The sequence below is a fragment of the Corvus kubaryi genome, unplaced genomic scaffold (genome assembly GCF_017639235.1).
Source record: "Corvus kubaryi isolate FWS band 111438036 unplaced genomic scaffold, C.kubaryi_AGA036_p1.0 66, whole genome shotgun sequence".
Classification (NCBI taxonomy): domain Eukaryota; kingdom Metazoa; phylum Chordata; class Aves; order Passeriformes; family Corvidae; genus Corvus; species Corvus kubaryi.
The window spans coordinates 30,518,212-30,528,680 of NW_024582054.1; the positions used below are offsets into that span (position 1 = coordinate 30,518,212).

The 10,469-nt window shown below is 47.0% G+C and overlaps 1 protein-coding gene across 1 annotated transcript in view; it reads right to left on the reverse strand.

The window, feature by feature from the left end:
* The window catches only part of SYT16 (synaptotagmin 16), a 103,608-nt gene extending 93,182 nt beyond the window's left edge, over positions 1 to 10,426 (reverse strand). The window contains exons 1-2 of the mRNA XM_042047534.1: positions 10,406 to 10,426; positions 740 to 938 (exon numbers count right to left, since the gene is read on the reverse strand). The gene's annotated coding sequence lies outside the window, so the exon portion shown is untranslated. The remainder of the gene's footprint in view (positions 1 to 739; positions 939 to 10,405) is intronic.
* Positions 10,427 to 10,469: the final 43 nt, after the last annotated feature.

Genomic DNA, 10,469 nt, shown 5'->3' on the forward strand with positions numbered 1-10,469 from the left:
AGAATCCCAAAGTTAAAGTTCTCAAAAAAGGGTTGATTCTCAAAGGAAATCAGTGACAAGGTCCCACGCAACTGCTATTTTTATGTGCCGAATTCAAGACTTCATTCCTCAAAATCATCAGTCAGTTGACACCTAATCCTAAGGGATCTGACATTTTTTGCATTAAAATTCCCTGGGCACCCACCTGCTCACAGAAACCATGACAGCATGAACCAAAACAGCAGAACTCTTTTATACCTTATCCTCTCCGTAACCCACAGCACAGAAACTTCTGCCTACATTTCCTGCTGAGATCATCTATTACTAAAGAGATGAAGCACCATGTGAGATCATGTGGGCAGCACTCTTCCTTTCCAGCATGGCTACAAGATGAGACAGCCCTGAGGGGAAGTCCTGGCTTTGCCTAGAAGGATCTGAACCCCACCATCCTCAGTGCCCTGGCCTGTGGGGCCCTCCTGAAGAATTAACTCTCAGTACACCCTGCTGAAGCTGCTCCTTTTAAATGTTCAGTGGACCAAAGAGAAAGGCCAGAGAAGCACAAGTCCATTGTGAACTCCATTGTGAAAGAGTTTCCTGACCTAAGGCAATCTTGACTTTTTGCTCATGCTCCAGTGATTGCTGCTGCCAAGCACAGAGAACATGGACAGCAGTTCAGGAGTGTGAAGACTCCTCTTTCCAGTCCAAGAAAGGGGCACATTCCCCCTCTTTGCTGCTCTGCCTTTCACATTGACTGACTTACAGCAATCCACACAAGCTGCTGGCTGCAGGGCTTCCCATGGAGACACCAGGCTGGTCACTGGATCTGTGTGACTCTTCTGTCTGAGGGCTGACAAAAGCTCCTCATGGATCTCGCTGCAGTGTCTGGGAAGGAAACATTCCTTCAGCGTCTCCAGCTCTTGAGTGAGTAAGCCCAGCACAACTCCCAGTTTTCCATTGCCCTGGAGGGAGATAGGGGAAGTGAAGAGGGTGAAGAACTGAACCAAAAAAGCAAGGAAGCAACGGGAAGGCAAATGGGGAGAAGAGCAGCTCTGGAGGTCTGCCCTTGTGCCTTCAGCAGGGCAAATAAATGACAACATACTCTGTGTAGTCATTGCTGTGGGAGCACTGCAAACAAATGTGCTCACTAGAATCACTCCTTCCCTCCTTGAGATTGCCCGTTGGGAAATCTTTTTCCATTCCTTTTCCTCTAAAAGGGGAACCTGGAGCTCTGTTCCCAGAGTTGCTAGCACATTTAAATTATTTGGTGTTTTTCTTAACTCTAACACTTGGACCCAAGTTAACACAAAAGAGAAGGTCAGCTTTGTTTTATACTTTTGTTTCTAGGTCATGTTTTTGCAGGAGAAATATGTGGAAACCAGAGGTAAGCAGAGTGAAGGTCAGAGTCAACCAGGATGTGTGTGCTTTTTGAGACTTAAAACTACTGATTTGTCAACATCACTTTACAGGGTTGGCAGGCCTGGGCCGAGGAACAAGTGGCAGCTGTGTCACCTTGACACCTTCACAGAGCCTGAAGGATGTAATTCTTGATAGGACAAGGAGTAATGGCTTCAAACTGAAAGAGAGTACGTTTAGATTAGATATTAAGAAAAAAATCTTGGCTCTGAGGGTGCTGAGGCCCTGGCACAGGTTGCCCAGAGAAGCTGTGGATGCCCCAGCCATGGAAGTGTTCCAGGCCAGGTTGGATGGGGCTTGGAGTAACCTGGGATAGTGGAAGGTGTCCTTGCCCACAGCAGGGGAGTACAAATGAGATGAGATTAGATGATCTTTAAGGTCCCTTCCAACTCAAACCATTCTGTGACTCAGACACACCTAAACCAATTTTCAGAGTGGCAAGGAACAGCACATCTCCTGCCTCCTCTGCCCCACTTGGCCTTCACAGCACAGACCCCAGCATGCCCCAGTGATAAAGAGGAAATCCACGAGCAGCACCAAACCAGGACACACTGACCTGTACCAGCATAGACAGTACAGTTTGAGGGCTCCTCCTTCAGGTACAACTTTCCATCTGTCTTTGCTAAATTACAGCTCTCTGGTCATTTTGTCATTTGGGACAGATCACATAATCACAGGTACAACTTTCCATTTGTCTTTGCTAAATTACAGCTCTCTGGTCATTTTGTCATTTGGGACAGATCACATAATGTGTTCCTGGGTAATGAAGAAGGTGAGGTTGCCAGTATTTGGGCTAAAATGAGAAGACCATCAGATGCAGTCAAGACTCTGTAACTGAGTGGTGGGATCACTATTTTGCCACCCATGAAGTGCCCCTTACACATGGGTCTTATGAATTGGTAAATATAGATATGTAATTAATACACCATTAGGTGCACATCATGTGGTTCAGTCCATGACAACACTGGCACGTGGCTCTTGGAGCCAGGCAGGATGACCACCCTGACATAGACAGGAAAAACCTGCAGAATGTCAGATCCCTTCTGTGAACTGCCTTAAAAAACATGGCAGAACTGCCCAACGCAAATGACGGGAACAGAAATACTCCTTAATTTGTTCACAGGCTGTCTGCTGACTTCAGCATGAAATGCACTCTGCTCCCATTGAAAACTCTGTGATAGGACAATCATACAAAATCCAAGTTGAGCTGCGGAAACAGTTATTACTGTTATACTGAAACGCAGGGAGCAAACCAGGTAATTCAAACTGCAGAACAAAACCCAAAGCTGCAAAATGCGGTGAGCATTTGTACATCTCATCTATTACAGCTTCAGTAAAACCTCAACAAGCATTTACTCTGAAGTACAGCAGCAGAACCTCCTGGGCTAATTTTTCAGTAGGGCTCTCAGCACATCTGTATCCCCCACAGGATGACCAATGAATATAATTGCAGTGTCAGTGTTATAGAAATTCTAAAGTCATTTTTGCACCTGGCAAATAAAATAATTTGTAACTATACGCATGTTTCATGGAGCGTGCACATTTTTTAAGACTTTAAAGGCAACTATCACAACTTCACCAACTAAATTCTACACCCTCATCAAACACTAACAGGTATTTTACCTAAATGTGTAGATCTGAAGTAAATCATGAGGCAAAAATATCAGCTGCTATAACAAATAACCTTCTAGTCCTTGTGGCAATGAAAAAAAAACCTTCTTTCTTTCTATCTGCTCCTCTGGAGAGAAACTCAGGAGATTTCAGGTGCTGCAAAACAAGAAAGAGGACAAAACCCTCACACATACAAAGCATTTTGTGTGATTTCTATGGTGATTGTGTTGTTCTTCAGGGTTGACTCAAAGTTTTTAAGCACAAAGCATAACCAAGGCACATTATGCAAAACGGGTTTCAGACAACAAACCTTCTTAAGTATTTTCAACGAAAGTTATTGATGGAAAATGTTGGTTCAAAAGAGCCACTAAGAAACAAGAGAGAAGAACCACCCACTCTAGAACAGCGCTTCATGCCCCACTGCCATTGTCTGATAAAGACATAACAAATTCTTTGCTGCAGACAGCAACATCAGATCCCAATAGTTGCCTTTAAACAGTGGCCCAAATGCTTATCTTGAGATTAAATTCACATTGCCAGCAGGAATTAGCATTGTGTAGATGCCTTCTATTTGCAGAATCCCTCTCCCCACACTGGAAGAAACAATGCTTAGGAAAAAAGAAAGTACCACACTGAAGAGCAATAAATTCTCTTAGAAAGCTCTCTTCTTTCAATTGCAGTGAGACACCACTAGGGCCTGAGTAGATCTGTGTTAAAATCACTGGATTTTTGTTCAGCTACTAAACATTTTTGTTTCCACTGTACAAGCACTTTGTTGTCAGAATAATGTGATGGGAAAGATTTGGGGGACTTTTTTTTTTAATTTATGTACATTATCTGAATATGCTCCCTAAACACTTCTGAGATGTAAACCACATTTTGATTTTCCACATTTTTATAAGAAGTGCTTAATTGTTTCAAAACTCTGGTTTTGACCCAAAATAAGTAGTTCTGGCATCTGCAAACCTGTTTGTTTTTTTTTTTTTGAATAACAGAAATCTTAAAACATGCCTGCCAGCTGTAGGAGTAAGCACCATCTGCAAGTTTCTAGATGCTTTCAAACCCTATCAAAGCCAATGAAGGTTAATTAGGACTGACTCTCCTCTCCTTGGAGGCACCCAGTATCTTGTGCATTTGAGTTATATCATCATCATAAATTTCATTACAGAGCACTATAGAAACAGCACAGGCCAACAGGAAGGGGAAGCAAAACCTCCACAGTCTCAAAGTCAGCATCAGAGCAAGGTCTGGTCTAGTGGAAGATGTCCCTGCCCGTGGCAGAGGAGTTGGAATTAGATGATCTTTCAGGCCCCCCCTTCCAACACAAACCATTATAGGATTCTATGGCTGATGCCCAGCGCAAGTCCCAGCTGTGCCCCCTGCAAGGGGCCATGAGAGGTGCTTGTGAAACAGAGGGGTCAGAACGGTGTGAGGTACCCTAAGAGAGGAAATAAACCTGCCCCATTCCATCCCTGCCCTTCCCCAGGGCCACTCAGGGACCCTGCACTCCTCTCACAGGGAGCTGTCTCTAGGGAGCAGCACGCAGGTGGTTGCAAGCCAGAAACAGGGACTGTGTTAATGGAGAGATGCCACCCATCTGCTCCACACAGACACACGGAGGAACAAGTGTCATTTTGTGGGTTTGCTTGCAGGGTGGGCTCTGCAATACCCTCCCAGTACCCTTTCTTTGGCCAGCACTCTCTCTGCCCTCCCCAATCCATCAGTTGTTCCTGATGTAATCAGGGAGACTGTTCTTGAGATCATATCCCTCTTGGTGCTGTTCTTCTCAGGACATCACAAATGGCATCTTGTTTCCCTCATACCCACTGAGAAGGCTGCCACAAGGTCACTTTTCATTGCCTTAACCAAGTCCTGCAGCTGCTGATGGGTAACACTGGCAATTTTAACAACTGTTTACCCACTCATTTAACCCTCCAACACAAAGCCAATCTATCTTAAACATAAAAAGGAAGATATCCAAGAAGTTAATTCTGGATAGCACAGGCAACAGAGTATCCCTGATTGATTAAAACATGCCTGATTGGATTTGATTACAGCCACTGTCACAGGCTGGGTGTATATGTGTCTGGTTGATAACCATATTCTCCTCTGATTGGGAGTTCATCTCCCAAAACTCCACAAAGAGCGGTCTGTACAAAGTCAGAGTGCCTAAATAACAATCAACCACACCAGTCTGTAGAGGTAGTGGCTTGCCAGCTCTGAGACAGCTTAGACTCAAGCCCTTGCTGAATAATTGATCAAACTTTCTCCATGCACAACCAGAGCCATCAACAACAGATCACACAAATGGGACAGGAACACAAAGTCTCCTTAACAACTGCTCAGCCCCATCAGTAGTGACAACAACCTACGTAAGGCACATCAGAGGCTGCTTTCAAAATAAAGCCACCTGATGTTTTTAGAAACGTCCCCTGACAACTATGACTGCTCCTGTTTACTTAAGAGCTGTCTGTACATCTGAGCAGCACCATCGAAGCACATTCCCAGATGGAACTCACTTGTTTCCCACGTGCACAGGAAGCAAAAGAACACTCCAAGAAGGCAAATAAACACCCCAGACTCCTGCAGATGGGTCCTTCAGGAAGGGCTGGCATCATTACTTGGAGCAAAGGCAAGGCACGGTGCTGCACTTCCCAAAACCTGATGCAGCTGGAAGCGCGCTCGCTGCCACAGCGCTTCCAGCGCATCCTCAGCCACACCACACCCGCAGCTCTTCCTCCATAATTACCCCTCTGCACCGAACAGGGCCCATTTCAGGGTGACCTAAGCATATTAAACCATGGCTACAGCCATCATCAGCACAGCTCTGGGGATACATTTGGTTTAAGGTGTCCTGCAAGCTCAAAAACATTTGGTTTGGTAACTCATTTCTTGTCTTCAAAGCTCTAAAAACGTTATTAAAAGCCTGGCTGTTGGATCCACAAGCCCAGCAGCCCTTTAGCTTTTGAATGCTCTCTGCACCTCTGTAACTGCAGCCCACTCCTTCAGCAAAGCCCCCTCCATCCTCTCCTCCAAGGCATATAAAGTTGCCTATCTCTGTGAAAAACAAACTCTCCTCAGAGGCTGCGTCCCTGGAGAATACCCCCCCTACCTTGAATCAAAACAGGAAGGAAACAGATTTTAAATGTTCTCCTATTTACGTTGAAGTCTGACTGTGTGCCTGAATGTTTTCTCACGGGGACGGGTGTATATGCACAAATACAGGCTCTTTGTAAAAGTACCTGTGTTTCACATATTTAGAAAAGCACACAAGTGCAATCAATATTTTCCACAAAGCAGGCATTTTTTAAGATTTGCTTTCAACACAGCCAGGTGTGATGCAGGTCTGTCTGTTATTAGCAAGAATTTAAGAAAATGAAACACAACAGGAAAACCAAAACTGAGATACAATGACATGAGCTTTCAAATGGAAGCCAGTATACTCCCAGTGTTTAAAAACTACTCTGAACAGTCATGTGTATGTCTCCTCTTTTAAATATATTCTCTTGGGAGATATTTGATTTTAAAATATACAGAATGGTCTTAATATTATGAGGATACCATCAAATCATGAAATCATTTAGACTGGAAAAGACCTCTAAGATCACCAAGCCCACCCAGCACTGCCAAGCCCACCACTAAACCACATCCCCAAGTGCCACACCTACATGTCTTTTAAATACCTCCAGGGATGGTGACTCCACCACTGCCCTGGGCAGTCTATTCCTATGTTTCACAACCCTTTACATTAAAAAGGTTTTCCTAATATCCAACCTAAACCTCTCCTGGCACAGCTTGAGGCCATTTCCTCTTGTCCTGTCCCTTGTTCCCTGGGAGCAGAGCCCGACCCGCACGAGCTCCACCCTCCTGTTGGGGAATTGCAGAGAGTGATAAAGTCTCCCCTGAGCCTCCTTTTGTCCAGGCTGAAGCCCCTCCAGCTCCCTCAGCTGCTCCTCATCAGACTTGTGCTCCAGACCCTTCCCCAGCTCCCTTCCCTTCTCTGGACATGCTCCAGCCCCTCAAGGTCTTCCTTGTCATGACAGGCCCAAAACTGAATGCAGGATTTGAGGTGTAGCCTCACCAGTGAGAGTACAGAGGGACCATCACTGCTCTGGTCCCACTGGCCACACTATTCCTGACACAGACCAGGTGCCATTGGCCTTCTTGCCACCTGGGCACACCTGGCTCATGTTCATTGCTGCCAACACCCCCAGGTCCTTTTCCTCCAGGCAGCTTCCCAGCCACTCTTCCCACAGCCTGCAGTGGTACATGGGGTTGTTGTGACCCAGGTGTAGGCCCTGGCACTTCACCTTGTGGTCTCATACAATTGGCCTTGGTCCATCAACCCAGCCTGTTCACACCCCTCTGCAGAGCCTTCCTTCCCTCCAGCAGATCAACACTCCCACCCAAATTGATGTTGTCACCAACACACTCAATCCCCTCCTCCAGGCCATCAATAAAGGGCTGAACAGGACTGGCCCCAGTACTGAGGTGTAGGGGACACCCCAGGTGACCGCACACCAACTGCATGTGACACTGTTCCCCACCACTCCCTGGACCCAGCCATCCAGCCAGATTTTACCCACCAAAGAATGCACTGGTCCAAGCCATGAGCAGACAGTTTCTCCAGGAGAAAGCTGTGAAAATGGTGTCGAAGTCTTTATGAAAGTCCAGGTAGACAACATCCACAGCATTTTCCTTATCTGCTACGTGTGTCCCCTTGCCACAGAAGGAGCTCGGGTCAGTTAAGCAGGGCCTGCCTGCCATAAACTCCCTCTGGCCAGGCCTGTCACTTGGCTGCCCTGTACGTGCCGTGGGATGGCACTCAAGGTGATCTGCTCCGTGACCTTCCCTGACACCGAGGTCAGACTGACAGGCCTGTAGCTTTCCAGATCCTCCCTCCAGCCCTTCTTGAGGATGGGTGTCACATTTGCTATCTTCCAGTCTCCTGGGGCCTCCCTGGTTAGCTAGAGCTGCTGGTAAATGATGAAAAGTGGCTATGTGAACATTTCCACCTCCTCCTTCATTGCCCTGGGTGGATCTTATCATGCCCCACAGACCTGTGTATAGCAAGTGACTATTTCCCCTTGGATTATGGGGGCTTCATGCCATTTTTCATCCTTGTCTTCCAGCTCAGGGGACTGGGCAGCTTGAGAACAACTGGTCTTACTATTAAAGACTGAAGTAAAGAAGGCATTAGGTACCTCAGCCTTTTCTTCATCCTTTGTTACTGTTTCCCCCCACATCCAAAGGATGTGGGTTCTCCTTTTATTGCATATATATATATATAAACATTACTTACTGTCTTTTACAGTAACAGCCAGATTAAGTCCTAATCAGGTTTTGGCCCTTCTGATTTCCCCCTTGCATAACCTCACAACATTCTTCCAGTCCTCCTGAGCTGCCTGCCCCTTCTTCCACAGGTGGAAGACTCTCTTTTTATCCCTGAGTTCCAGACAGAGTTTTCTATTCAGCCAGGCCAGTCTCCTTCCCCACTGGCTCATCTTTCAGCACTTGGGATGGTCTGTTCCTGCACCTTTAATTAAAACCATTAGAAATGTATTTAAATGATCCACAGTTCTGTTTGGCACTCACCTGAACTCTGTCCAAGCTAAACTCATTTCCAACTGTGCTGAAGCCATAGTTACTGGAAACCAAACTTCTCTCACTTCTGATCCTTGAGCCAGCAGGAATGATGAATAATTAAGCAATTAAACCAGAGCAGACAGCTGTAAAATAGATCTCTGATCACCTCAAGTCATCACTGCCACCTCTTCTGGCAGCCCAGAAACACAGAGAAGGAGAGACTGTCTGGCTCTTTTGCCCTTCCCAGACGAACAGCTCTGACACAAGGACAGTAGTGGACACTACCTGAGCTCTCAGGATGCCTCTGCTCCTCCCAAAGCTCCCCAGACAAGAGAATCTCCCAGGCCTGCTGATGGTGCCACTGCTCCATCCAAGTACAGGAAAGGCTGGCATCTGCTGAGGTTGGATATAAAACCAAACAGAACAATCCAGATTTTCCCACTCCAATAAAAATCATAGCTTATATCTAAGTGGAATTTAATACAAGTACACCAAGTCCAAGGAATGACAATTTATTCATTTTAACATCAGGCTTCCCTCCAGTCTCTTTCATTTCAGGTTATTATTTCTCAATCAAAACATCTAGCAATTTTCAAACAGATGAGGAATCAACTGTCAGACACCGATCCCTGCTTTAAAAATCAAACTCATGGAAGGACAGATTCTGCAAGGTAGAAGTGTACTATTACTGCTCTAAACAAACCAGGTTAGTTCCTAATTCTCCTAAGGCCACGCTGAAGCACCAAATGACTCCATGTTGTAGAAAATCCACAACTTCACCCATCAGCCTGGGCCTTGCCTGAGATGACCCTTCCTTAGGGACACAGCCTTGAAAGAAAATGAGGAACAGCAAACACAAAGGAACATCACTAAATGGCAAAAGGGGGAGAGAAATTAGACTCCCGATTAAGTCAAATATTTTTAATAAAAAGCTCAAGTCTAGGATTTTTTCCTGAGAGCTTATAAACTGCTATAAGCCATCCTGGCATCTCTTAAAGGTTCACGCGATTATTTTCCCCAAAGCTGGTAAAAGATGTAGCAAAATCAACCTGGCAATCTTCAAGAAGCGTTGAAGTTGGCATATTTATAGTAAATCAGGAGGAGACTGCCAGGACTGTGTCTAACAGCAGCAGTTTAGGTTCAGCAACTCGCCAGTGCTATCTGAAATATTAAGGGAAATACCTGGCAGCAGCACCACTGCCACAACCACGAGCTGAGCCAGGGTGGGTCAGCAACACCATCCATCAAAACAACACCCTCATCAGTCAAAAATCTGGAGGCAATCATCCCTGAAATCATTTCTATTATACTGTGGTGAGAAAACCCAACAACTCCCAGGCTCCCATACACAGACAGGTCCCCCACGATTAGAAGAACACCTGTTCTCCTTTAACATCTCAAAAGCCGGCTTTCCTACTCCTTTATTCTCCCTAAAATTCGCGTCTGTGCACACGAACCCTTTCCGTGTGGAGCACACACGCAGCACACCCCGCCACCACTCCCTGTGAAACCCGCGGGCAGCGGCCGAGGGGCACCGCCCGCCGCCGGCCAGGGAGGGACAGAGACCCCCGAACCTCCTTCTCCCACCCTCCGGGCCCCGCGGCGGAGGATCCCCGCCGGCACAGGGGCAGGGCCGCTGGAGCTGGGCCCGGTTTCCCCCTCCGTGCCCGTTCCCGGGGCGATCAGCATCCCTCAGCGCCCCGCTCCCATCAGCATCCCGCAGCATCCCGCAGCCCGGGCCAGCGCGGGGCGCGGCCGGTGCCCGAGCTCCCTCCTCGGGGCTGCCGCCCCCGCCCCGGGCGCCGCCCGCACTCACCGTCCGTGGCCATGGCCGCCGCCCAGCGATGCTGATCGCCCCGGGAACGGGCACGGAGGGGGAA